This window comes from Triticum urartu, chromosome 4A (assembly GCF_056163025.1).
Source record: "Triticum urartu cultivar PI428250 chromosome 4A, HENAU_Tu73, whole genome shotgun sequence".
NCBI classification, from domain to species: domain Eukaryota; kingdom Viridiplantae; phylum Streptophyta; class Magnoliopsida; order Poales; family Poaceae; genus Triticum; species Triticum urartu.
This window is the reverse complement of record NC_141876.1, coordinates 583278493-583303014: the sequence shown is the minus strand read 5'-3', so window position 1 is coordinate 583303014 and position 24522 is coordinate 583278493. Positions and strand designations below refer to the sequence as shown.

The following is a 24522-nucleotide window of genomic DNA, read 5'->3' as shown; positions in this document are numbered from 1 at the left end:
ATTGGAAATCTCATACAGATCAGTCAATTTCTTCAGTGACAGAGACGCAGTTCTTCTGGTCACTGAGGACTTTGTTCTGACTGAGGAGTTAGGAATTCGCCAGTGCGGATTGCCTACACAGTGAGGAACATGATAGCCCTGAGGAATTTGTACCTCAAATTTCCGACCGTTGCTGTGCTACGCGCCAGCTGTCCCAAAATATCTTATCCATCCAACGGTCATATCATTGAAGGGCATTTATGTCTTATCATGTTGGGCTGCTCCCTAGGCTATAAATAGCCGTCCCCTACAACCACTAGCTGGTTGGCTGCTCCGCGAGAAACTGACACTTGTCATTTGAGAGCATCCTATCCTCCGAGGACTTTGAGCGAAAATCATCAAGTGAGGAAAATCCAAACCCAAACCCAAACACCTACAAACCCAAAGTGATTGAGCATCACTGAAGAGATTGATCCTGCGTGGATCCGATGCTTGTTACCTTTGAAGACTGTGCTTCTTCCAGACGGTTAGGCGTCATGGTCTAGAGCATCCAAGAGGAATTGTGGATCGCCGAGTGACCGAGTTTGTGAAGGTTCGGAAGTCACCTGAAGACTTACCAAGAGTGATTGGGCGAGGACTGTGTGTCCTTAGCTCAAGGAGAATACGGTGAGGACTGTGTGTCCTTAGCTCAAGGAGAATACGGTGAGGACTGTGTGTCTGGGACTGTGTGTCCTCAGGTTTAAATACCTAGCCGCTCCAACCAGATGTACAACTGAGACAGCAGTTGGAACTGGTCTACCAAATCATTGTCTTCACCAAGCCAACTAGTTCTATTTCCTCAACACTTTCATTTCCTCATTACTGTGTTGTGCGTTTGTTCATATCTGTGTTTGAAGACTTTGACTGAACACTTTCTCTATTTCCTCAGTTCAATTTCTTTGGTCTGTTTGTCTTCATCTTGTGCTATCCTGTGTTTACGCTTTCTGTACTCTGTGTTTGTCTTCATTTCATCATGATGACCATGCATGTATTCTGTTATGTTTACTTCTGAGTACTTATTCCGCTGCTAGTAATTCTTCGCTAAGGAATTTCCTCACTAGCAAATTCCTTAGTGAAGAATTTCATAAAAATCGCCTATTCACCCCCCCTCTAGTTGATATAACACACTTTCAATTGGTATCAGAGCAAGGTACTCCCTTGTTCTGTGTGATTTTGGTTTAACCGCCTGGAGTTTTAGTTATGTCGACTACAGGTATGATCAAGGTCTCTGCTGGGTGTCCTACCTTTGATGGGACGGACTACCCCTACTGGAAGAACAAGATGCGCATGCATCTTGAGGCAATTGATAACGATCTCTGGTACATTGTGGAAAATGGTGTTCCTTCCGTCTCACCCTCACTGAACGCTACCGATGTGAAGAGATTCAAGCAACTTGATTCCCAAGCAAAGAATATCACATGCGGCCATCTGAGTAAAGGACAGTATGGTAGAGTGAGTGCTTTGGAAACTGCTAAGCTTATCTGGGATAGGCTGTCCAAAGTCAATGAAGGAGTTTCAACTCAGCGTGACTCACGAGTTGATGTTATTCCCAATCTCTTCAACCGCTTCAAAAGACTCGACAATGAAAATGTTCAGCAAACCTTCGATCGCCTCACTGACATCTCAAATGAGCTTTAAGCACTTGGTGCCACTGACATCACCGACCATGAGGTGGTGAAGAAATTGCTGAAATCGCTTGATTCCTCATTTGATACTCTGGCACTGATGATACAAGAGCGTGCTTTACAAGTCACTTGACCCCGCTGATATCCTCGAGAGGCTAAACACTCATGAGTTCCAGCTTGCTGAAAAGAGAGATCTCTATGGTTCGAGCTATGGCAGATCACATGCACTGAAGGCCAAGGCAGTATCAGAATCCGAAGATGAAGACTCTGGTAGCAGCCTTGGTGACCCTGAAGAACTGAGTCATGATCTAGCACTGCTTGTGAAGAAATTCCAGAAGTTCTCAAGACGTGGTCGTTTTGGAAAACCCTCAAGGAGCAATGATTCCTCATCCAGTGACTACAAGAAGAGGCTTTGTCACAAGTGCAAGAAACCAGGACATTACATTCAAGATTGTCCTCAGTGGGAAAAGGAATCAAAGAAGAAGAAATACAAGGATTACAGTTCTGATGATGCTAAGAAAAAGAAGAAGTCATCAAAATCTTCATCGTCAAAATCCTCAAAGTCTTCATCTCACAAGAAGAGCAGCTCCAAGAAGGCTCGGGCATTCATTGGCAAGGAAATGGACTCTGAAGCTGAATCTGAGGAACAAGAGGAAGAGGAGGCTTCTGAGGACTCTGAATCAGGTGTGGCAAGCCTAGCCCTCGCTACCGCATTCGTCAGTAAGTCTATCTTCAACTCTGAAGAAAATGATCTCACCAACAAGGCCGATGAAGGCAACGATGACTACGCTCCCACCTCTTGCTTCATGGCAAAGGGTGCCAAGGTACCTAGATATACCTCCTCTGAGTCTAGTGAAGATGAATCTGATGACAATCTTAAGCCTAGCTACTCTAAACTTGCTAAGATTGCTGTGAAACAACAAAAGGCTTTTGAAAAGGTTCAAAACATGCTAGACAAAAGTGATGATATGTTGGGTGAAGAAATGGACCGCACTAAAGCCTTGACTGAAAATCTTCAGAGACTTCAGACCAGGTTTGACAACCTTCAAGGTCATCATAACACTCTCTTGTCTGATCATGAGAAGCTTTCTTATGAATTTCTTCAAAGAAAGAAAGATCTTGAGAAGCTAAGAGTGAATTATGAAGATCTTCAGAAGGAGCGTGATTCATTACTTGCTCAACAAATCAGCGCTGCTCAGGAAGAATCCATTCCTCCATGTTTAAAATGCATTGAACGAGAATCTGCTAATTCTTCACCTGAATGTTCAAATGCTTTTAATGTTACAAATTCTTCACCTGCCTCTGCTATCACTAATTCCTCATCTGAGGACATTGCTAGTATCACTAACGATGCAGGGCTGAAGGAATTGTACATGACAGGCATGTACAAAAGACTCAAAGGGCATCAGACTCTTTGTGATGTGCTTAAAAAGCAAATCCTCAACAGGAACCCTAGGAAAGAGGGTATTTCCTTTGAGAGGAAACTCAATGCTGATGGTACATATTGGAAGCCTGAGCAGTACCCCAAAACCTCATGGGTTGCTGCAAAGGGACCTCCAGTTGACCCATCTAATTTATCTGGCTATACATGTGAATCTTCTCATTCTTCTGATGAGTCATTTGACTCCAACTATAAACTGTTCAAAAATCAGAATGGTGAAGTATTTGCTAGATATGTTGGCACTAACTGCAGGAAACGGTTCCCCTATGAAGAAAATCTGGGTTCTCAAAAGGTGTCTTGAAAGTCTTCAGGTGAATGTCCTCATGACACCGCCTGTGAAGAATAGGAACCCTAGATCAAATTCTTCATATGGACCAAATTCTTCATATGGATCCAAGTCCTCATACGGACCAAATTCCTCACGTGGATCAAATTCCTCAAAAGGATCAAAGTCCTCATATGAACATCATCGTGCTAACAACTCTGTTTCGCAGGGAAGAGCCAAGGGCTATGAATATGAGCATTATTCTTCTAATCATTATGTTCATAAGTCCTCGAAGAATTTCTCTGCTTATTCATATGCTTACCCTAACCCCTCTTATGTGAAACGAAATGGTTTTGGCCTCTATGCCACCATTCTCATATGGAGCTCGCAGGGTGATGAACTCTTTGCCACCCCTTCAGATGTGGGTCGTGAAGAAAAAGAACTAATCTCTTTGCAGGGTTAGGTCTCCAGACGTACTGTAACGTCTAAAGAATTTGCTGGGGACCTGACAAATTGCCTGAAAGGACGCAGGCTAATCATGAAGAAATGAATCTTCATTTCTCACGTCCTCACACTATTTTATCTGTATAACTGCTTGATGAAATTGATCTGATGAATTGTGATATCATATTCTTCACTGCTGAAGTATATGATGTTCGTAAGTTGCACTAATTCATCTGCAGGATGATCAACCCAAAGCCACTGAGTGGGTCCTTGATAGTGGATGTACAAATCACATGACTAGTGACAGAAATCTGTTGATGGATGCTCCCTTATCGTCATCACATCTGAAGCATATCATCTTCGCTGACAAGAGCAAAAGTCAGGTATTGGGTCCAGGTAAGGTTGCTATCACAAAGGATCGACACATGGACAAAGTCATGCTTGTTGAGTCCTTAGGATACAACCTTATGTCTGTCTCAATGCTTTGTGATCTTGATATGGTTGTTGTCTTTGGCAAGTATCGTTGTGTTGTGATTATGGAAGCTGACAAATCCAAAGTCTTCGAAGGCTTTAGGAGAGGAGACTTGTATATTGTTGATTTCTCTGCAGATTCACAACCAGCTGTGTGCCTACTTGCAAAAGCTTCAGAAGGATGGCTATGGCATCGATGACTTGGTCATGCAGGCATGAGGAATTTGCACACACTTGCGAAGAAGAAGCATGTTATTGGCATTGATTATGTCAAATTCCTCAAGGATCACTTATGCGGTGCCTGTGAAGCTGGAAAGATGACCAAGGCCAAGCATCCAGCGAAGACCATCATGACCACTACTCGTCCATTCGAATTGCTTCACATGGATCTCTTTGGTCCTAATCACTATTCCTCTGTTTCAAATGAAGCATCTCAATATGGCTTTGTTATTGTTGATGATTACTCTCGTTACACATGGGTACACCTTGTTTCTTACAAACATCAAGTGCAGGAAGTCTTCAAACGATTTTCCTCGAGGGCTTCAACCAACTTTGGTGTGAAGATCAAGCACATCAGAAGTGACAATGGCAATGAGTTCAAGAATTCAGGTCTCGATGACTATCTTGATGAACTTGGTATTACTCATGAGTTATCTGCTCCTTATACTCCTCAACAGAATGACGTCGTGGAGCGCAAGAACAGGACTCTTGCTGAGATGGCTCGCACTATGCTTGACGAATACAAAACCCCTCGTCGTTTCTGGGTTGATGCAATTGATACTGCGTGCCACATCATCAACAGAGTATATCTTCACAAATTCTTCAAGAAGACTGCCTATGAACTCCTCACTGACAAGAAACCCAATGTGAGTTATTTCAAAGTCTTTGGTGCTAAATGCTGGATTAGAGATCCTCATCACAACTCTAAATTTGCACTGAAAGCACATGAAGGTTTTATGCTTGGTTACGGAAAGGACTCGCACACCTACAGAGTCTTCAACAATGTTCTTCACAAGATTGTTGAAACTATAGATGTGCGGTTCGATGAAACTAATGGCTCGCAAAGAGAGCACCTACCTTCTGTGTTAGATGAACCAACACCTGAGGATTCTATCAAACACAAGGCTACTGAAGATGTCATTCCTACTGAAGAATCTGCTGAAGAATTCATTCCAGAACGTGAAGAACATCGAGCTGATGTACCTGAAGAAAATGGTGAGGAAATTGATGCTGAAGAAATTGCTGCTCAAATTCCTCAACGACAACTAGCTCATCCTCGCGTTGCAAAAGAAGTGCAAGTGGAGAAGATCATTGATGACATTAGAGCACCAGGTCCTCTCACACGCTCAAAAGCTTCACATCTATCTAACTTTTGTGGGCACTTTGCTTTTGTCTCTATCACAGAGCCCACTAAGGTAGATGAAGCATTTCTGGAGCCTGAGTGGATTCAGGCCATGCAAGAAGAATTACATCAGTTCAAGCTCAGCAACGTCTGGGAACTGGTCAATCATCCCGATCCTCGCAAGCATAACATCATTGGCACAAAGTGGATCTACCGCAACAAGCAAGATGAAAATGGTGTTGTGGTGAGGAATAAGGCATGACTAGTAGCTGAAGGCTACCCACAGGTTGAAGGAGTTGATTTCGATGAAACTTTTGCACCTGTTGCTAGACTTGAGGCTATTCGCATATTGCTTGCTTATGCTAACCATCATGATATCATCTTATATCAAATGGATGTGAAAAGTGCATTCCTCAATGGTAAGCTTGAGGAAGAAGTATATGTTGCTCAACCCCCAGGTTTTGATGATCCGAAACATCTTGACAAAGTCTTCAGACTTAACAAGGCCCTCTATGGCCTCAAGCAGGCCCCACGGGCGTGGTATGATACTTTGAAGGAATTCTTCATGAAGAAAGGCTTCACACCCGGTTCACTCGATCCCACTCTCTTTACTAAATCTTATGATGGTGAACTGTTTGTGTGCCAAATATATGTTGATGATATCATCTTTGGCTGTACTGACCAACGTTATAGTGATGAATTTGCTTATATGATGAGTGAAGAATATCAAATGTCTATGATGGGAGAGTTGAAATTCTTCTTAGGTCTTCAAATTTGCCAACAGCGCAATGGCATATTCATATCTCAGGAGAAATACCTCAAGGATGTCCTGAAGAAATTCGGCATGCAAGATTGCAAAGGCATCAAAATTCCTATGCCCACAAATGGTCATCTATGCACCGATGAAAATGGTATTGACTTCGATCATAAGGTATACCGCTCTATGATTGGCTCTTTATTGTACTTATGTGCATCTAGGCCAGATATAATGCTTAGTGTTTGCATGTGTGCCCGATTTCAAGCTACACCGAAGGAATCACACCATAAGGCTGTGAAGCATATTCTTCGATATCTAGCTCACACACCAACACTAGGATTATGGTATCCCAAGGGCTCAGATTTTGATCTCATTAGATATTCTGACTCTGACTATGCTGGTGATCGTGTGGACCGCAAGTCAACATCTGGTACATGTCATTTCCTCGGACGATCCTTGGTCTGTTGGTCCTCGAAGAAACAGAACTGCGTATCACTGTCTACTGCTGAAGCTAAGTACATTGCTGCTGGTTCTTGCTGTGCTCAACTGCTATGGATGAAGCAAACACTCAAGGACTATGGCGTCAACATGAAGAATGTGCCTCTCCTCTGTGACAATGAGAGTGCCATCAAGATTGCTCACAACCCAGTTCAGCACTCGAAGACAAAGCACATTCAGATTCGTCATCATTTTCTTCGCGATCATGTGTTGAAGGGCGACATTTGTATTGAGCATGTGAAGACTGAAGAACAGCTAGCCGATATCTTCACTAAGCCCTTGGATGAGAAGAGATTTAGCAAGTTGCGGTGTGAGCTAAATATCTTAGAGTCTTCGAATGTACTTTGAAAAGGCACTCATCCTAACACTTATGCAAAATTGATGACTTAGATGTGCAACATATGAAGAAACGTTTTTCTTCAATCAATGAAGAATAACACTCTAAGTGTGAAGAAATTAATGAAGAATTTGATTCTCATAATCCTACGACAATTGTACGCGGTGTCTGAAATCATCATTCTTATACAGTGGGTCACGCCACCACAAAAGTTGAAAATCTTCAATTTGAGTTTTTCCTCAGTCTTGAAATTCCTCAGTTGTTCAAATTCTTCAACTTTGCAAAATCTTCACTTGTTCCATCGTTTTTCTTAATTGGCTTTATATATATATATATATATATATATATATATATATATATATATGAGTTTATGTCCTCTACAGCATTCACTTATGGCTATTTCTTCAAGTTGTGTTCTTCTACTAAGTGAATGTGATCGGACCCTTCCCCCTCTATGCTATACTCAATCCAATCTATTCACAAATTCTTCATGTGCGTTCTATTTGAAACTCGTTCAAAATCTTCACTGTGTCCTTGTCAGCTGAAGAAATTGCTAACGGAACGTTAAAACTAATATTATCCAAAATTTTCGGTTTTGCCGCTCAAACTGTTCCGCATCCCACGATGCATTATTCTATTCACCCACGATCTTACACGATCTCCACTACACAGTACGTGGGTGACACATGTCGTAAGAAGGAGAAAGGTCAGGGGCACGTTCGTCCCAAATCTTTGGGCGAACAGTTTTTCACTGCCTCTATAATACCCCTCGCCCCTTCCTCACTTCTTTTACTCTGCTCGATCTCTCTCTCCTGCTCGAGCTTCCCAAACCCTAGCGCCGCCGCTACTCCATCATCGCCGGTGAGGAAGAGCTTCACTGCCTCGACCTCGTCGCCGTTGTACTCGCGCCGACCGCGGAAATCTTCACCTCCGTCGCCGCCGTAGACGTCTTCCTCCGCCGAGTTAGGGCGTGGAAGATCTACACCGACGAACTTCACTGTTTCACCTCACTGTTCGTCGTGTTCTTCATTCAGGGTAATTAAAAGTTACTTTTACTGCCCTCTTTGATTCGAAACTTTTCTACAAAATCTTCAAAAGGTGTTTTATTCTTCAAATCTTCACACATTAAAACACCACACAAATCTTCTGTTCTTGATTCATTTCTCTAGGCTTTATTTTCTTCAAGATTCCTCAATTGTGTGGATCTCCGATCTATACAACTCTGAAACCTAAGACAAAGCATGCTTAGTGAAATTCTTCAAGACGCATCTGGTCAAATTCCTCAAACTTGTTCTTTTTTAAAAACCTTCTGAGAACGCATATGACCTCTCCAAATTCCTCGCAACTATACTCTATTCACAGGTACTCATGTCCGCTACTGAATCACTAGGTTCTCATCAACTTAACTCATTTGCAGCGTTCCTCAAAGAAAAACTGCATACTTCTTCAGAGAATTCGATTGTTCAAATTCCTCAGCTGAAGAATATGGCAGATGATAAGAAGCCGCAGAAAGGAGGAAAGAAACCTGAGGTTATGACTGCGTTTGAAATCCCTGAGGATATATATGCTGAGTACTGCACACCTGATGAAGCCAAGTTTGGCAAAGAGAACAAAAATCAGCGCAAGGTGCGCATTCAGAGGATAGAACGGAGATGGGAAAGTGAATGGAGGGAGTACAGATACGTTACTCCAAAGTACATGAAGAAATTCGCTCTCAACCCTCCATGCCCAAGACTTCCACTGGCACCTGGCCAAGTAGCTGATCCCACTAGCGTCAAACGCGGTGAGGACTTTCCTGAAGAATGGGCCAGGCATCAAGTCAAGTTGGCAAGACAAGCCAGAGAAGCAGTGAGGAAATTCAACGAAGATTCTGCTGCTGCTACTGCCACTGAGGCCTCTGTCAAGCCGAGGAAATCAATGGCAAAGAAGCCTGCTCGTAAGCCAAATGCTTCACCAACAATGCCCTCACGGCCAAGTTCCTCAGCTGTGCCCTCACGGCCAGGAACTTCAAAATCTTCAAGACCAATTCCTCAAGCTGCTCCTGCTCCTTCAAAATCCTTAGCACCTCCTTCAAAGTCCTCAGTTGTTCCGACAAAGTCCTCAGCACCTGTGCATCTGGCCTCGTGCCAAAGGACTGCAGGCATCTCAATTGCCTCTGGTGTCTCAACAAGTTCCTCAGCTGCACCAAATTCTTCATCTGGCCCCACTCTGCTGAAGACTAAGGCAACTGCTGGACGAGGTCCTCGGCCAAGTCCCAAGAAGAAACAGGTCACCTTCCAAGAGCCACCTGAAGATGATGAGGCTGATGATGATGAACTTGCAGAAATCATCAGAGATAGACAAGAAAGGGCCGCAAGAGCCAAAGGCACACCTGTGCCACTGCTTTTGGATCCAAGGGCAATCCTCGATTACATTGAGCTCTGGCATAAGGATCCAAATACACCTATGCATGACTTCAAGTTGACACCTGGTCAAAATCACATGCTGACTCACTTCATTCAAGAGGAGAAGTGGAAATATGACCAGGCCAGGCAGATCAAGAAGGCCCAGTACAAGAAGGAAAAGTATCTGAAGACCAACGTGGTCAAAATGACGACTGATGAACTCATCAAGATTCAGTCTGAAATCAAAACCCTCAGCGACAAATTCAACTCATACTATGTTGATTGGAAAGGAGCCAAAGTCAAGTTTGTAAAATTGACTGAAAATCTCACCAAGGTTGCAGCCCCATCGCAACAAGAAGTTCCTCAAGCTGAAGCTTCTGCTCAGCCGACTGAAGAACATGCCAGCACCGCTGATGACTTTCAGGCTGCTGAAGAAAATGCTAGTTCCAAGGCTGATGACTCCCTTCCAGCCGCTGAAGAAATTGCCAGGGCATCCACTAGTGGTGCGCCTGAAGAAACTGAAGAAGTCAGGGCAACTGCATCAGTTGCGACTGAGGAAATTCAAACAGATTCCTCAGCTCCACCTGCGCCTACACCAACTCCTATCCTTCCATCTGCATCAGATGTGAAGAAGACCAAGGCTGCAGAGCGAGTTGTAGTGAAGAAAAGGAAAGCATCAAGTGCTTCAGAATCTTCTGCTCCAAAGAAGATGAAGCCTATGACCAGCTCTTATGAAAATCCGATCGATGCTGTTCCGATTTCCACCATGCCATCAAAGGACCTTGTTCCTTTTGGTGAAGAATATGAGATCCCAAGCGGATCTGATGAAGAAACTCAATCTGCTGCTTCGTCAGAGCAGATTGATGAGGAAATTGAAGTGGATGCGATCCCTTCAACCCCAGTGGTATCATCATCAATGCCTCAGTTTACTGCTGGAGAGGCTGGTGTTGAAGAAATTGATGATGAAGATGTGGACATCGGAAGCACAACGCCAGTGATGAATGATGACTTTTGGGAAAGTCAGCATCCCAATTCTCCACTCTTCACCCCACTGCAGCAAATCCCTCACTCCCCTGCACCAACAGTTCAATTGGGCTCTGAAGAAACTCATCCCACCTCATCTGTCTGTGAAGAAATTCCAGCCACTAGTGCTGAAGAAACTGTTGGAAATATGCCCTAGAGGCAATAATAAATTAGTTATTCTTATATTTCCTTGTTCATGATAAATCGTTTATTATCCATGCTAGAATTGTATTGATAGGAAACTCAGATACATGTATGGATACATAGACAACACCATGTCCCTAGTAAGCCTCTAGTTGACTAGCTCGTTGATCAATAGATGGTTATGGTTTCCTGACCATGGACATTGGATGTCGTTGATAACGGGATCACATCATTAGGAGAATGATGTGATGGACAAGACCCAATCCTAAGCATAGCTCAAAGATCGTGTAGTTCGTATGCTAAAGCTTTTCTAATGTCAAGTATCATTTCCTTAGACCAAGAGATTGTGCAACTCCCGGATACCGTAGGAGTGCTTTGGGTGTACCAAACGTCACAACGTAACTGGGTGACTATAAAGGTGCACTACGGGTATCTCCGAAAGTGTCTGTTGGGTTGGCACGAATCGAGACTGGGATTTGTCACTCCGTGTAAACGGAGAGGTATCTCTGGGCCCACTCGGTAGGACATCATCATAATGTGCACAATGTGATCAAGGAGTTGATCACGGGATGATGTGTTACGGAACGAGTAAAGAGACTTACCGGTAACGAGATTGAACAAGGTATCGGGATACCGACGATCGAATCTCGGGCAAGTATCGTACCGATAGACAAAGGGAATTGTATACGGGATTGATTAAGTCCTTGACATCGTGGTTCATCCGATGAGATCATCGTGGAACATGTGGGAGCCAACATGGGTATCCAGATCCCGCTGTTGGTTATTGACCGGAGAGTCATCTCGGTCATGTCTGCATGTCTCCCGAACCCGTAGGGTCTACACACTTAAGGTTCGGTGCCGCTAGGGTTATAGAGATATTAGTGTGCGGTAACCCGAAAGTTGTTAGGAGTCCCGGATGAGATCCCGGACATCATGAGGAGTTTCGGAATGGTCCGGAGGTAAAGAATTATATATAGGAAGTGCTATTTCGGCCATCGGGACAAGTTTCGGGGTCACCGGTATTGTACCGGACCACCGGAAGGGTCCCGAGGGTCCACCGGGTGGGGCCACCTGCCCCGGGGGGCCACATGGGCTGTAGGGGATGCGCCTTGGCCTATATGGGCCAAGGGCACCAGCCCCAAGAGGCCCATGCGCCAAGAGAAGAAGAAAAGGAAGAGTCCTAAAGGGGGAAGGCACCTCCGAGGTGCCTTGGGGAGGAGGGACTCCTCCCTGGCCGCACCCTTCCTTGGAGGAAGGGCCAAGGCTGCGCCCCCCCTCTCCCTTGGCCCTATATATAGTGGGGGTAAGGGAGGGCAGAAACACCTAAGACCTGGCGCCTCCCTCTCCCTCCCATGACACATCTCCCTCCTCCCGCAGCGCTTGGCGAAGCCCTGTTGGAATCCCGCTACTTCCACCACCACGCCGTCGTGCTGCTGGATCTCCATCAACCTCTCCTTCCCCCTTGTTGGATCAAGATGGAGGAGACGTCGCTGCTCCGTACGTGTGTTGAACGCAAAGGTGCCGTCCGTTCGGCGCTAGGATCATCGGTGATTTGGATCACGACGAGTACGACTCCATCAACCCCGTTCACTTGAACGCTTCCGCACGCGATCTACAAGGGTATGTAGATCCACTCCTCCCTCATTGCTAGATGACTCCATAGATAGATCTTGGTGACACGTAGAAAATTTTGAATTTATGCTACGTTCCCCAACAGTGGTATCAGAGCTAGGTCTATGCGTAGTTTCTATGCACGAGTAGAACACAAAGTAGTTGTGGGCGTTGATTTTGTTCAATATGCTTGCCGTTACTAGTCTTATCTTGATTCGGCGGCATCGTGGGATGAAGCGGCCCGGACCGACCTTACACGTACTCTTACGTGAGACTGGTTCCACTGACTGACATGCACTAGTTGCATAAGGTGGCAAGCGGGTGTCTGTCTCTCCCACTTTAGTCGGATCGGATTCGATGAAAAGGGTCCTTATGAAGGGTAAATAGCAATTGGCATTGTTGGAAATATGCCCTAGAGGCAATAATAAATTAGTTATTATTATATTTCCTTGTTCATGATAATCGTTTATTATCCATGCTAGAATTGTATTGATAGGAAACTCAGATACATGTGTGGATACATAGACAACACCATGTCCCTAGTAAGCCTCTAGTTGACTAGCTCGTTGATCAATAGATGGTTACAGTTTCCTGACCATGGACATTGGATGTCGTTGATAACGGGATCACATCATTAGGAGAATGATGTGATGGACAAGACCCAATCCTAAGCATAGCACTAGATCGTGTAGTTCGTATGCTAAAGCTTTTCTAATGTCAAGTATCATTTCCTTAGACCATGAGATTGTGCAACTCCCAGATACCGTAGGAGTGCTTTGGGTGTGCGAAACGTCACAACGTAACTGGGTGGCTATAAAGGTACACTACGGGTATCTCCGAAAGTGTCTGTTGGGTTGGCACGAATCGAGACTGGGGTTTGTCACTCCATGTGACGGAGAGGTATCTCTGGGCCCACAAGGTAGGACATCATCATAATGTGCACAATGTGATCAAGGAGTTGATCACGGGATGATGTGTTACGGAACGAGTAAAAGAGACTTGCCGGTAACGAGATTGAACAAGGTATCGGGATACCGACGATCGAATCTCGGGCAAGTATCGTACCGCTAGACAAAGGGAATTGTATACGGGATTGATTAAGTCCTTGACATCGTGGTTCATCCGATGAGATCATCGTGGAACATGTGGGAGCCAACATGGGTATCCAGATCCCGCTGTTGGTTATTGACCGGAGAGTCATCTCGGTCATGTCTGCATGTCTCCCGAACCCGTAGGGTCTACACACTTAAGGTTCGGTGACGCTAGGGTTATAGAGATATTAGTATGCGGTAACCCGAAAGTTGTTCGGAGTCCCGGATGAGATCCCGGACGTCACGAGGAGTTCCGGAATGGTCCGGAGGTAAAAAATTATATATAGGAAGTGCTGTTTCGGCCATCAGGACAAGTTTCAGGGTCACCGGTATTGTACCGGGACCACCGGAAGGGTCCCGGGGGTCCACCGGGTGGGGCCACCTGCCCCGGGGGGCCACATGGGCTATAGGGGGTGCGCCTTGGCCTATATGGGCCAAGGGCACCAGCCCCAAGAGGCCCATGCGCCAAGAGAAGAGGAAAAGGGAGAGTCCTAAAAGGGGAAGGCACCTCCGAGGTGCCTTGGGGAGGATGGACTCCTCCCCCCCTTGGTCGCACCCTTCCTTGGAGGAAGGGGCAAGGCTGCGCCCTCCCCCTCTCCCTTGGCCCTATATATAGTGGGGGGAAGGGAGGGCAACCATACCTAAGGCCTGGCGCCTCCCTCTCCCTCCCGTGACACATCTCCCTCCTCCCGCAGCGCTTGGCGAAGCCCTGCTGGAATCCCGCTACTTCCACCACCACGCCGTCGTGCTGCTGGATCTCCATCAACCTCTCCTCCCCCCCTTGCTGGATCAATAAGGAGGAGACATCTCTGCTCCGTACGTGTGTTGAACGCGGAGGTGCCATCCGTTCGGCGCTAGGATCATCGGTGATTTGGATCACGACGAGTACGACTCCATCAACCCCGTTCTTTTGAACGCTTCCGCGCGCGATCTACAAGGGTATGTAGATCCACTCCTCCCTCGTTGCTAGATGGCCCCATAGATAGATCTTGGTGACACGTAGGAAAATTTTGAATTTATGCTACGGTCCCCAACAGTGGCATCATGATCTTGGTCTTGCGTAGTTTCTATGCACGAGTAGAACACAAAGTAGTTGTGGGCGTTGATTTTGTTCAATATGCTTGCCGTTACTAGTCTTATCTTGATTCGGCGGCATCGTGGGATGAAGCGGCCCAGACCGACCTTACACGTACTCTTACGTGAGACTGGTTCCACTGACTGACATGCACTAGTTGCATAAGGTGGCAAGCGGGTGTCTGTCTCTCCCACTTTAGTCGGATCGGATTCGATGAAAAGGGTCCTTATGAAGGGTAAATAGAAATTGGCATATCACGTTGTGGTTTTTGCGTAGGTAAGAAACGTTCTTGCTAGAAACCCATAGCAGCCACGTAAAACATGCAAACAACAATTAGAGGACGTCTAACTTGTTTTTGCAGGGTATGCTATGTGATGTGATATGGCCAAAAGGATGTGATGAATGATATATGTGATGTATGAGATTGATCATGTTCTTGTAATAGGAATCACGACTTGCATGTCGATGAGTATGACAACCGGCAGGAGCCATAGGAGTTGTCTTAATTTATTTATGACCTGTGTGTCAACATAAACGCCATGTAATTACTTTACTTTATTGCTAACCGTTAGCTGTAGTAGTAGAAATAATAGTTTGCGAGACAACTTCATAAAGACACGATGATGGAGATCATGGTGTCATGCCGGTGACGATGATGATCATGGAGCCCCGAAGATGGAGATCTAGAGGAGCAAAGTGATGATGGCCATATCATGTCACTATTTGATTGCATGTGATGTTTATCATGTTTATACATCTTATTTGCTTAGAACGACGGTAGTAAATAAGATGATCCCTCATTAAAATTTCAAGAAAGTGTTCCCCCTAACTGTGCACCGTTGCGAAAGTTCGTCGTTTCGAAGCTCCACGTGATGATCGGGTGTGATAGATTCTTACGTTCACATACAACGGGTGTAAGACAGATTTACACACGCAAAACACTTAGGTTGACTTGACGAGCCTAGCATGTATAGACATGGCCTCGGAACACAAGAGACCGAAAGGTCGAGCATGAGTCGTATGGTAGATACGATCAACATGAAGATGTTCACCGATGATGACTAGTCCGTCTCACGTGATGATCGGACACGGCCTAGTTGACTCGGATCATGTAATCACTTAGATGACTAGAGGGATGTCTATCTGAGTGGGAGTTCACAAGATGAACTTAATTATCCTGAACATAGTCAAAAGGTCTTCGCAAATTATGTCGTAGCTCGCGCTTCAGTTCTACTGTTTAGATATGTTCCTAGAGAAAATTTAGTTGAAAGTTGATAGTAGTAATTATGCGGACTAGGTCCGTAAACTGAGGATTGTCCTCATTGCTTCATAGAAGGCTTATGTCCTTAATGCACCGCTCAGTGTGCTAAACCTCGAATGTCGTCTGTGGATGTTGCGAACATCTGACATACACATTTTGATGACTACATGATAGTTCAGTGCGTAATGCTAAATGGTTTAGAATTGAGGCACCAAAGACGTTTTTGAAACATCGCAGAACATATGAGATGTTCCAAGGACTGAAATTGGGATTTCAGGCTCGTGCCCACGTCAAGAGGTATAAGACCTCCGACGATTTTCTTAGCCTGCAAACTAAGGGAGAAAAGCTCAATTGTTGAGCTTGTGCTCAGATTGTCTAAGTGCAACAATCATTTGAATCGAGTGGGAGTTGATCTTCCAGATGAGATAGTGATGTTTCTCCGAAGTCATTACCACCAAGCTGCTAGAGCTTCGTGATGAACTATAATATATCAGGGACATATATGATGATCCTTGAGATATTCGCGATGTTTGACACCACAAAAGTAGAAATCAAGAAGGAGCATCAATTGGTGATGGTTGGTGAAACCACTAGTTTCAAGAAGGGCAACGGCACGAAGGGATACTTCATGAAACGGCAATTCAGCTGCTGCTCTAGTGAAGAAACCCAAGGTTGAACCCAAACCCGAGACTAAGTGCTTCTGTAATAAGGGGAACAGCCACTTGAGCAGAATTACCCTAGATACTTGGTAGATGAGAAGGCTGGCAAGGTCGATAGAAGTATATTGGATATACATTGTGTTGATGTGTACTTTACTAGTACTCCTAGTAGCACCAGGGTATTAGATACCGGTTCGGTTGCTAAGTGTTAGTAACTCGAAATAAAAGCTACGGAATAAACGGAGACTAGCTAAAGGTGAGCTGACGATATGGGTTGGAAGTGTTTCCAAGGTTGATATGATCAAGCATCGCACGCTCCCTCTACCATCGAGATTGGTATTAAAACCTAAATAATTATTATTTGGTGTTTGCGTTGAGCATAGACATGATTGGATTATGTCTATCGCGATACGGTTATTCATTTAAGGAGAATAATGATTACTCTATTTATTTGAATAATACCTTCAATGGTCTTATGCCTAAAATGAATGGTTTATTGAATCTCGATCGTAGTGATACACATGTTCATGCCAAAAGATATAGGATAGTAATGATAGTACCACCTACTTGTGGCACTGCCACTTAAGTCATATCGGTATAAAACGCATGAAGAAGCTCCATGTTGATGGATCTTTGGGCTCACTCGTTTTTGAAAAGTTTGAGACATGCGAGCCATGTCTATTGGTGTATATGCATGAAGAAACTCCATGCAAATGGACCGTTTGGACTCACTTGATTTTGAATCACTTGAGACATGCAAATCATACCACATGGGCAAGATGACTGAAAGCCTTGTTTTCAGTAAAATGGAACTAGAAAGCAACTTGTTGGAAGTAATACATTTTGATGTGTGCAGTCCAATGAGTGCTGAGGCATGTAGTGGATATCGTTACGTTCTTACTTCACAGGTGATTTGAGAAGATGTTGAGTACATTTACTTGATGAATCACGAGTCTGAATTATTGAAAGGTTCAAGTAATTTCAGGGTGAAGTTGAAAGATCATCGTGACAAGAGGATAAAATATCTATGATATGATCATAGAGATGAATATCTGAATTACGAGTTTGGCACACAATTAAGACATTGTGGAAATTGTTTCACAACTAATACAGCCTGGAACACCATAGTGTGATGGTGTGTCCGAACATCATAACTACACCCTATTGGATATGATGCATACCATGATGTCTCTTATCGAATTACCACGATAGTTTATGGGTTAGGCATTAAAGACAACCACATTCACTTTAAATAGGGCACCACGTAATTCCGATGAGATGACACCGTATGAACTATGGTTTAGAGAAACCTAAGCTGTCATTTCTTAAAAGTTTGGGGCTGCGACACATATGTGAAAAAGTTTCAGGCTGATAAGCTCGAACCCAAAGCGGATAAATGCATCTTCATAGGACACCCAAAACAGTTGGGTATACCTCCTGTCTCAGATCCGAAAGCAATAAGGGATTGTTTCTAGAATCGGGTCCTTTCTCGAGGAAAAGTTTCTCTCGAAAGAATTGAGTGGGAGGATGGTGGAGACTTGATGAGGTTATTGAACCGTCTCTTCAACTAGTGTGTGGCAGGGTACAGGAAGTTGTTTCTGTGGCACCTACACCAATTGAAGTGGAAGCTTATGATAGTAATCATGAAACTTCAGATCAAGTCACTACCAAACCTCGTGGGATGACAAGGATGCGTACTACTTCAGAGTGGTACGTAATCCTGTCTTGGAAGTCATGTTGCTAGACAACAATGAACCTACGAGCTATGGAGAAGCGATGGTGGGCCCGGATTCCGATAAATGGCTCGAGGCCATAAAATCCGAGAGAGGATCCATGTATGAAAACAAAGTGTAGACTTTGGCAGAACAGCTCGATGGTCGTAAGGCTGTTAAGTGCAGATGGATTTTAAAAGGAAGACGGACAATGATGGTAAATGTCACCATTAAAAAGCTCGACTTGTCGTTAAGATGTTTTCCGACAAGTTCAAGGAGTTGACTACGATGAGACTTTCTCACTCGTAGCGATGCTAAGAGTCTGTTGGAATTATATTAGCGTTTACTGCATTATTTGTGAAATCTTGCAGATAGGATGCCAAGAACCATTGTTTCCTCGACGATTTTTGAGGAAAGGTTGTATGTGATACAACCGGAAGGTTTTGTTAATCCTGAAAGATGCTAATAAGTATGCAAAGCTCCAGCAATCCTTCTAAGGACTGGAGTAAGCATTCGGAGTTGGAATGTATGCTTTGATAAGATGATCAAAGTTTTGGGTGTATACAAAGTTTATGAGAAACTTGTATTTCCAAAGAAGTGAGTGGGAGCACTATAACATTTCTGATGAATATATGTTGTTGACATGTTGTTAATCAGAAATGACGTAGAATTTCTGGAAAGCATATAGGGTTATTTGGAAAGTGTTTTTCAATGGAAAGCCTGGATTAAGCTACTTGAACGTTGAGCATCAAGATCTATAAGGATAGATCAAAACGCTTAATGGTACTTTCAAATGAGCACATACCTTGACATAATCTTGAAGGTGTTCAAGATGGATCAGTCAAAGAAGGAGTTCTTGCCTGAGTTGTAAGGTATGAAGTTAAGACTTAAAGCTCGACCACGGCAGAAGAAAGAGAAAGGACGAATGTCGTCCCCTATGCTTTTGTCATAGGCTCTATACGGTATGCCATGCTGAGTACCGCACCTGATGTGTGCCTTGCCACATGTCTGGCAAGAGGGTACAAAGGTGATCCAGGAGTGGATCACTAGATAGCGGTCAAAAATTGTCCTTGGAGTAATAAGGACATGTTTCTCGATTATGGAGGTGATAAAGAGTTCGACGTAAAGGGTTACATCGATGCAAGCTTTAACACCTATCCGAATGACTCTGAGTAGCAAACCGGATACGTATAGTGGAGCAACCATTTAGAATAGCTCCAAGTAGAACAGTTATTTGAAATGGCTCCAAATATAGCGTAGTAGCTGCATCTACAAGATGACATAGAGATTTGCGAAGTACATACGGATCTGAAAGATTCAGACCCGTTGACTATAACATCTCTCACAAGCATAACATGTTCAAACCCAGAACTCATCGAGTGTTAATCACATGGTAATGTGAACTTGATTATTGACTCTAGTAAACTCTTTGGGTGTTAGTCACATGGGGATGTGACCTTGAGTGTTAGTCACATAGCGATGTGAACTAGATTATTGACTCTATTGCAAGTGGGAGACTGTTGGAAATATGCCCTAGAGGCAATAATAAATTAGTTATTATTATATTTCCTTGTTCATGATAAATCATTTATTATCCATACTAGAATTGTATTGATAGGAAACTCAGATACATGTGTGGATACATAGACAACACCATGTCCCTAGTAAGCCTCTAGATGACTAGCTCGTTGATCAATAGATGGTTACGGTTTCCTGACCATGGACATTGGATGTCGTTGATAACGGGATCACATCATTAGGAGAATGATGTGATGGACAAGACCCAATCCTAAGCATAGCACTAGATCGTGTAGTTCGTATGCTAAAGCTTTTCTAATGTCAAGTATCATTTCCTTAGACCATGAGATTGTGCAACTCCCGGATACCGTAGGAGTGCTTTGGGTGTGCCAAACGTCACAACGTAACTGGGTGGCTATAAAGGTACACTACGGGTATCTCCGAAAGTGTCTGTTGGGTTGGCACGAATCGAGACTGGGATTTGTCACTCCATGTGACGGAGAGGTATCTCTGGGCCCACAAGGTAGGACATCATCATAATGTGCACAATGTGATCAAGGAGTTGATCACGGGATGATGTGTTACGGAACGAGTAAAAGAGACTTGCCGGTAACGAGATTGAACAAGGTATCGGGATACCGACGATCGAATCTCGGGCAAGTATCGTACCGCTAGACAAAGGGAATTGTATACGGGATTGATTAAGTCCTTGACATCGTGGTTCATCCGATGAGATCATCGTGGAACATGTGGGAGCCAACATGGGTATCCAGATCCCGCTGTTGGTTATTGACCGGAGAGTCATCTCGGTCATGTCTGCATGTCTCCCGAACCCGTAGGGTCTACACACTTAAGGTTCGGTGACACTAGGGTTATAGAGATATTAGTATGCGGTAACCCGAAAGTTGTTCGGAGTCCCGGATGAGATCCCGGACGTCACGAGGAGTTCTGGAATGGTCCGGAGGTAAAGAATTATATATAGGAAGTGCTATTTCGGCCATCGGGACAAGTTTCGGGGTCACCGGTATTGTACCGGGACCACCGGAAGGGTCCCGGGGGTCCACCGGGTGGGGCCACCTGCCCCGGGGGGCCACCTGCCCCGGGGGGACACATGGGCTGTAGGGGATGCGCCTTGGCCTATATGGGCCAAGGGCACCAGCCCCAAGAGGCCCATGCGCCAAGAGAAGAAGAAAAGGAAGAGTCCTAAAGGGGGAAGGCACCTCCGAGGTGCCTTGGGGAGGAGGGACTCCTCCCTGGCCGCACCCTTCCTTGGAGGAAGGGCCAAGGCTGCGCCCCCCTCTCCCTTGGCCCTATATATAGTGGGGGGAAGGGAGGGCAGCAACACCTAAGCCCTGGCGCCTCCCTCTCCCTCCCATGACACATCTCCCTCCTCCCGCAGCGCTTGGCGAAGCCCTGTTGGAATCCCGCTACTTCCACCACCACGCCGTCGTGCTGCTAGATCTCCATCAACCTCTCCTTCCCCCTTGCTGGATCAAGAAGGAGGATACGTCGCTGCTCCGTACGTGTGTTGAACACGGAGGTGCCGTCCGTTCGGCGCTAGGATCATCGGTGATTTGGATCACGACGAGTACGACTCCATCAACCCCGTTCACTTGAACGCTTCCGCACGCGATATACAAGGGTATGTAGATCCACTCCTCCCTCGTTGCTAGATGACTCCATAGATAGATCTTGGTGACACGTAGAAAATTTTGAATTTATGCTACGTTCCCCAACAGAAACTGCTGCTACTGAAAATGTGACAACTCAGACTGCACTTGAGGAAGAACCAGAAATTCCTCAGACCAATGAACCTGAGATCGTGATTCCTCAGGTAGTGATGCAACTCACTGACACTCCTCTGCCCAAGCCAAAGGATCCGTTCTCAAGGAAGCAAAAGTTCAAGGCTGAAGACTTCTTTGGCGAGCATGTATTCTTCACAGATTACAACCCCTATGACTCTGCTCGCATAAGGAAGAGGCATTTCTGGACTGCTAGTCAAGCCAACTTCTATTCCTCAGTGCTGTTCAACAAAGACAAAGTCTTCGACCATGCACATATTCCTCATGTAGACATGGAGTCTCTGCCGTGCTTCACGCTAGTCCTCAGTGTTCTTTACGACGCTAGGCTGCTCAACTTCTGCACTGACATCTGTGATTGGAATGAAGAACTCATTCTTCAGTTCTATGCAATGTTGCACATCACAGGCGACTCTGAAGATGTGAATTCATGGGTCCTGGACTGGATGACGGAAAACACTCATTACAAGCCACCAGCGTCTGAATTGCTTCGTGCCCTTCCTCTAAGTCCTCCCCTTGAAGATGCACGTTGTGTTTACAACCAACCTGAGCTTTCAAATCACTATATGCAAGTGCTGATGAAGCCTTTGAAGCCAGGGCAGGCCCCTTGAACCAAATTCCTCATCAAGGAATTACTATATGTGCCTCGGACCGTCTATCGCATTCTGTCGAAGACAATGAGTCCTATCAAAGGCCATGACTCAAATGATGAAGAAGTCGTTGGCATCATGAAGAATATGCTTTTCAACATCATTCATGGCGTTCCCGTCAACTTCCATGATTTCTTCATGAGGACTCTGGCCAATATTGCTATGTTACCATTTGAGCTGAAGCCTTATGCGCCATGGATTATGAGATTCATCAGGACAAGGTCTTCACTCAACTACAAAGCTGACACTCTGAACCACTGCAGCTACTTGCCTCCTATTGAAGTCCTCAAAAGGACATTTTCCTCAGCTGATGAAAAGGGCAAGGCAACTACTGTGATCGATGAAGGCATTCGTCCATTGGATGGTCAATTTCGCAAGGCTGCTTCTTACTCCACCAATGATGACTCTGCCACACATGACTCTGCCGCCAACAATGCCAAGCAAAATCCTCAAGCCACAGCACCCAGGGTGATGACTGATCGTGAGTTACTCCTCAGTCTTTATAGAAGGTTGATCGCAATCATAAATGGGTCAGGCGTCAGTTTGGTTCAATTCTTCACAACATGACTTCAACACACAATGCAGTGAAGAAAAACCACTACTACCTCCATGAAACCCTCAATCGCACCTGGGCTGTTCTGTCACAAGTCTACAGCGCTAAATATCTGAAGAAAATGGGTCTCAAAGAAGCGTTTGACTGGTCTGCACCTCCTCCGAAGAAATACAAGAAGGTCAAGGTTCCTTCTTTGGTGGCCAGCTCCTATTATTCATCGCGTGACATTGATGAAAATGAAGACTTGGACGACACTGTGGCAGGCCCTACTACAACAACTGACCCCAATAACGTTGGCGCTCCTTCATCACCTTGATTATCTTCAGGGGCGTTAGTCCTCAGTTTCGATCCTTTTGGTCATTCAATGACAAAGGGGGAGAAATCTGAGTTAGTCTTCAAGCGGGTCTATTATAAGGGCGTTTTTTTTGCTAAGTTACAACTCTCGTTCTTCCGAAACTTTTATTGGATCGAGTTGTAAACTTAAATCCGATGGTGGTCTGATACTTCTGCTACGATATTCTGCATGCTTATTCCTCGTTAATATTATTGCACGCATGCTGAAATTCGTCAGTCACCATTTTTCATCATGCATTTCAAATTCTTCATATTATATGTCAAATGCATGTATGAATTACAAGATATAGGGGGAGATCTCCATGATTCAATTCTTCAAGTGTGCATTGCTTCAAAAGCAAATTCCTCACTATGCACATCTTCAGGGGGAGTTCTTCTATATCTTGCAATCAAATTCCTCAATATCAGTATTTACACTTCATATGTTTATCCCTGTTGAAAACTTAACCTATATTGTCATCAATCACCAAAAAGGGGGAGATTGTAAGTGCATCTAGTGCCCCTTAGTGATTTTGGTGTATTGAAGACTTATAGGTTACGGATCTAATGTGTTTATGAGTGTACACAGGTCTATAAGTCTATGAGGAGTTTGATATTTACAGAGAAAGTCGACCCCTAAAAATGAAGTTCTTCGACTGAAGACTCTGATATTCTGAAGACTTTGGAAGTGAAGAAATTGGTGTAACCTTGAAGACTTGGTATTCATTCGAGGAACATGAAGCGTGAAGACTTTTGTTTTCGTAGTTTCATTTTCTCTTTCTTGAGTCATAGGAAACACCGTACTGTTAAAGGGGGTCGAGGAAATACTAAGGAGAAAATTTCCATGTGATGCTCAACTCAAAATCCTACACCTACCAATCCCTTCGAGTGAAGCCATTGGAAATCTCATACAGATCAGTCAATTTCTTCAGTGACAGAGACGCAGTTCTTCTGGTCACTGAGGACTTTGTTCTGACTGAGGAGTTAGGAATTCGCCAGTGCGGATTGCCTACACAGTGAGGAACATGATAGCCCTGAGGAATTTGTACCTCAAATTTCCGACCGTTGCTGTGCTACGCGCCAGCTGTCCCAAAATATCTTATCCATCCAACGGTCATATCATTGAAGGGCATTTATGTCTTATCATGTCGGGCTGCTCCCTAAGCTATAAATAGCCGTCCCCTACAACCACTAGCTCGTTGGATGCTCCGCGAGAAACTGACACTTGTCATTTGAGAGCATCCCATCCTCCGAGGACTTTGAGCGAAAATCATCAAGTGAGGAAAATCCAAACCCAAACCCAAACACCTAGAAACCCAAAGTGATTGAGCATCACTAAAGAGATTGATCCTGCGTGGATCCGACGCTTGTTACCTTTGAAGACTGTGCTTCTTCCAGACGGTTAGGCGTCATGGTCTAGAGCATCCAAGAGGAATTGTGGATCGCCGAGTGACCGAGTTTGTGAAGGTTCGGAAGTCACCTGAAGACTTACCAAGAGTGATTGGGCGAGG

The 24522-nt window shown here is 44.7% G+C and overlaps 1 pseudogene; it reads left to right on the top strand.

Annotated features, from left to right (window-relative positions):
- Positions 1–1743: 1743 nt before the first annotated feature.
- Positions 1744–24522, top strand: part of LOC147976829 (uncharacterized) — a 37705-nt pseudogene continuing 14926 nt past the window's right edge.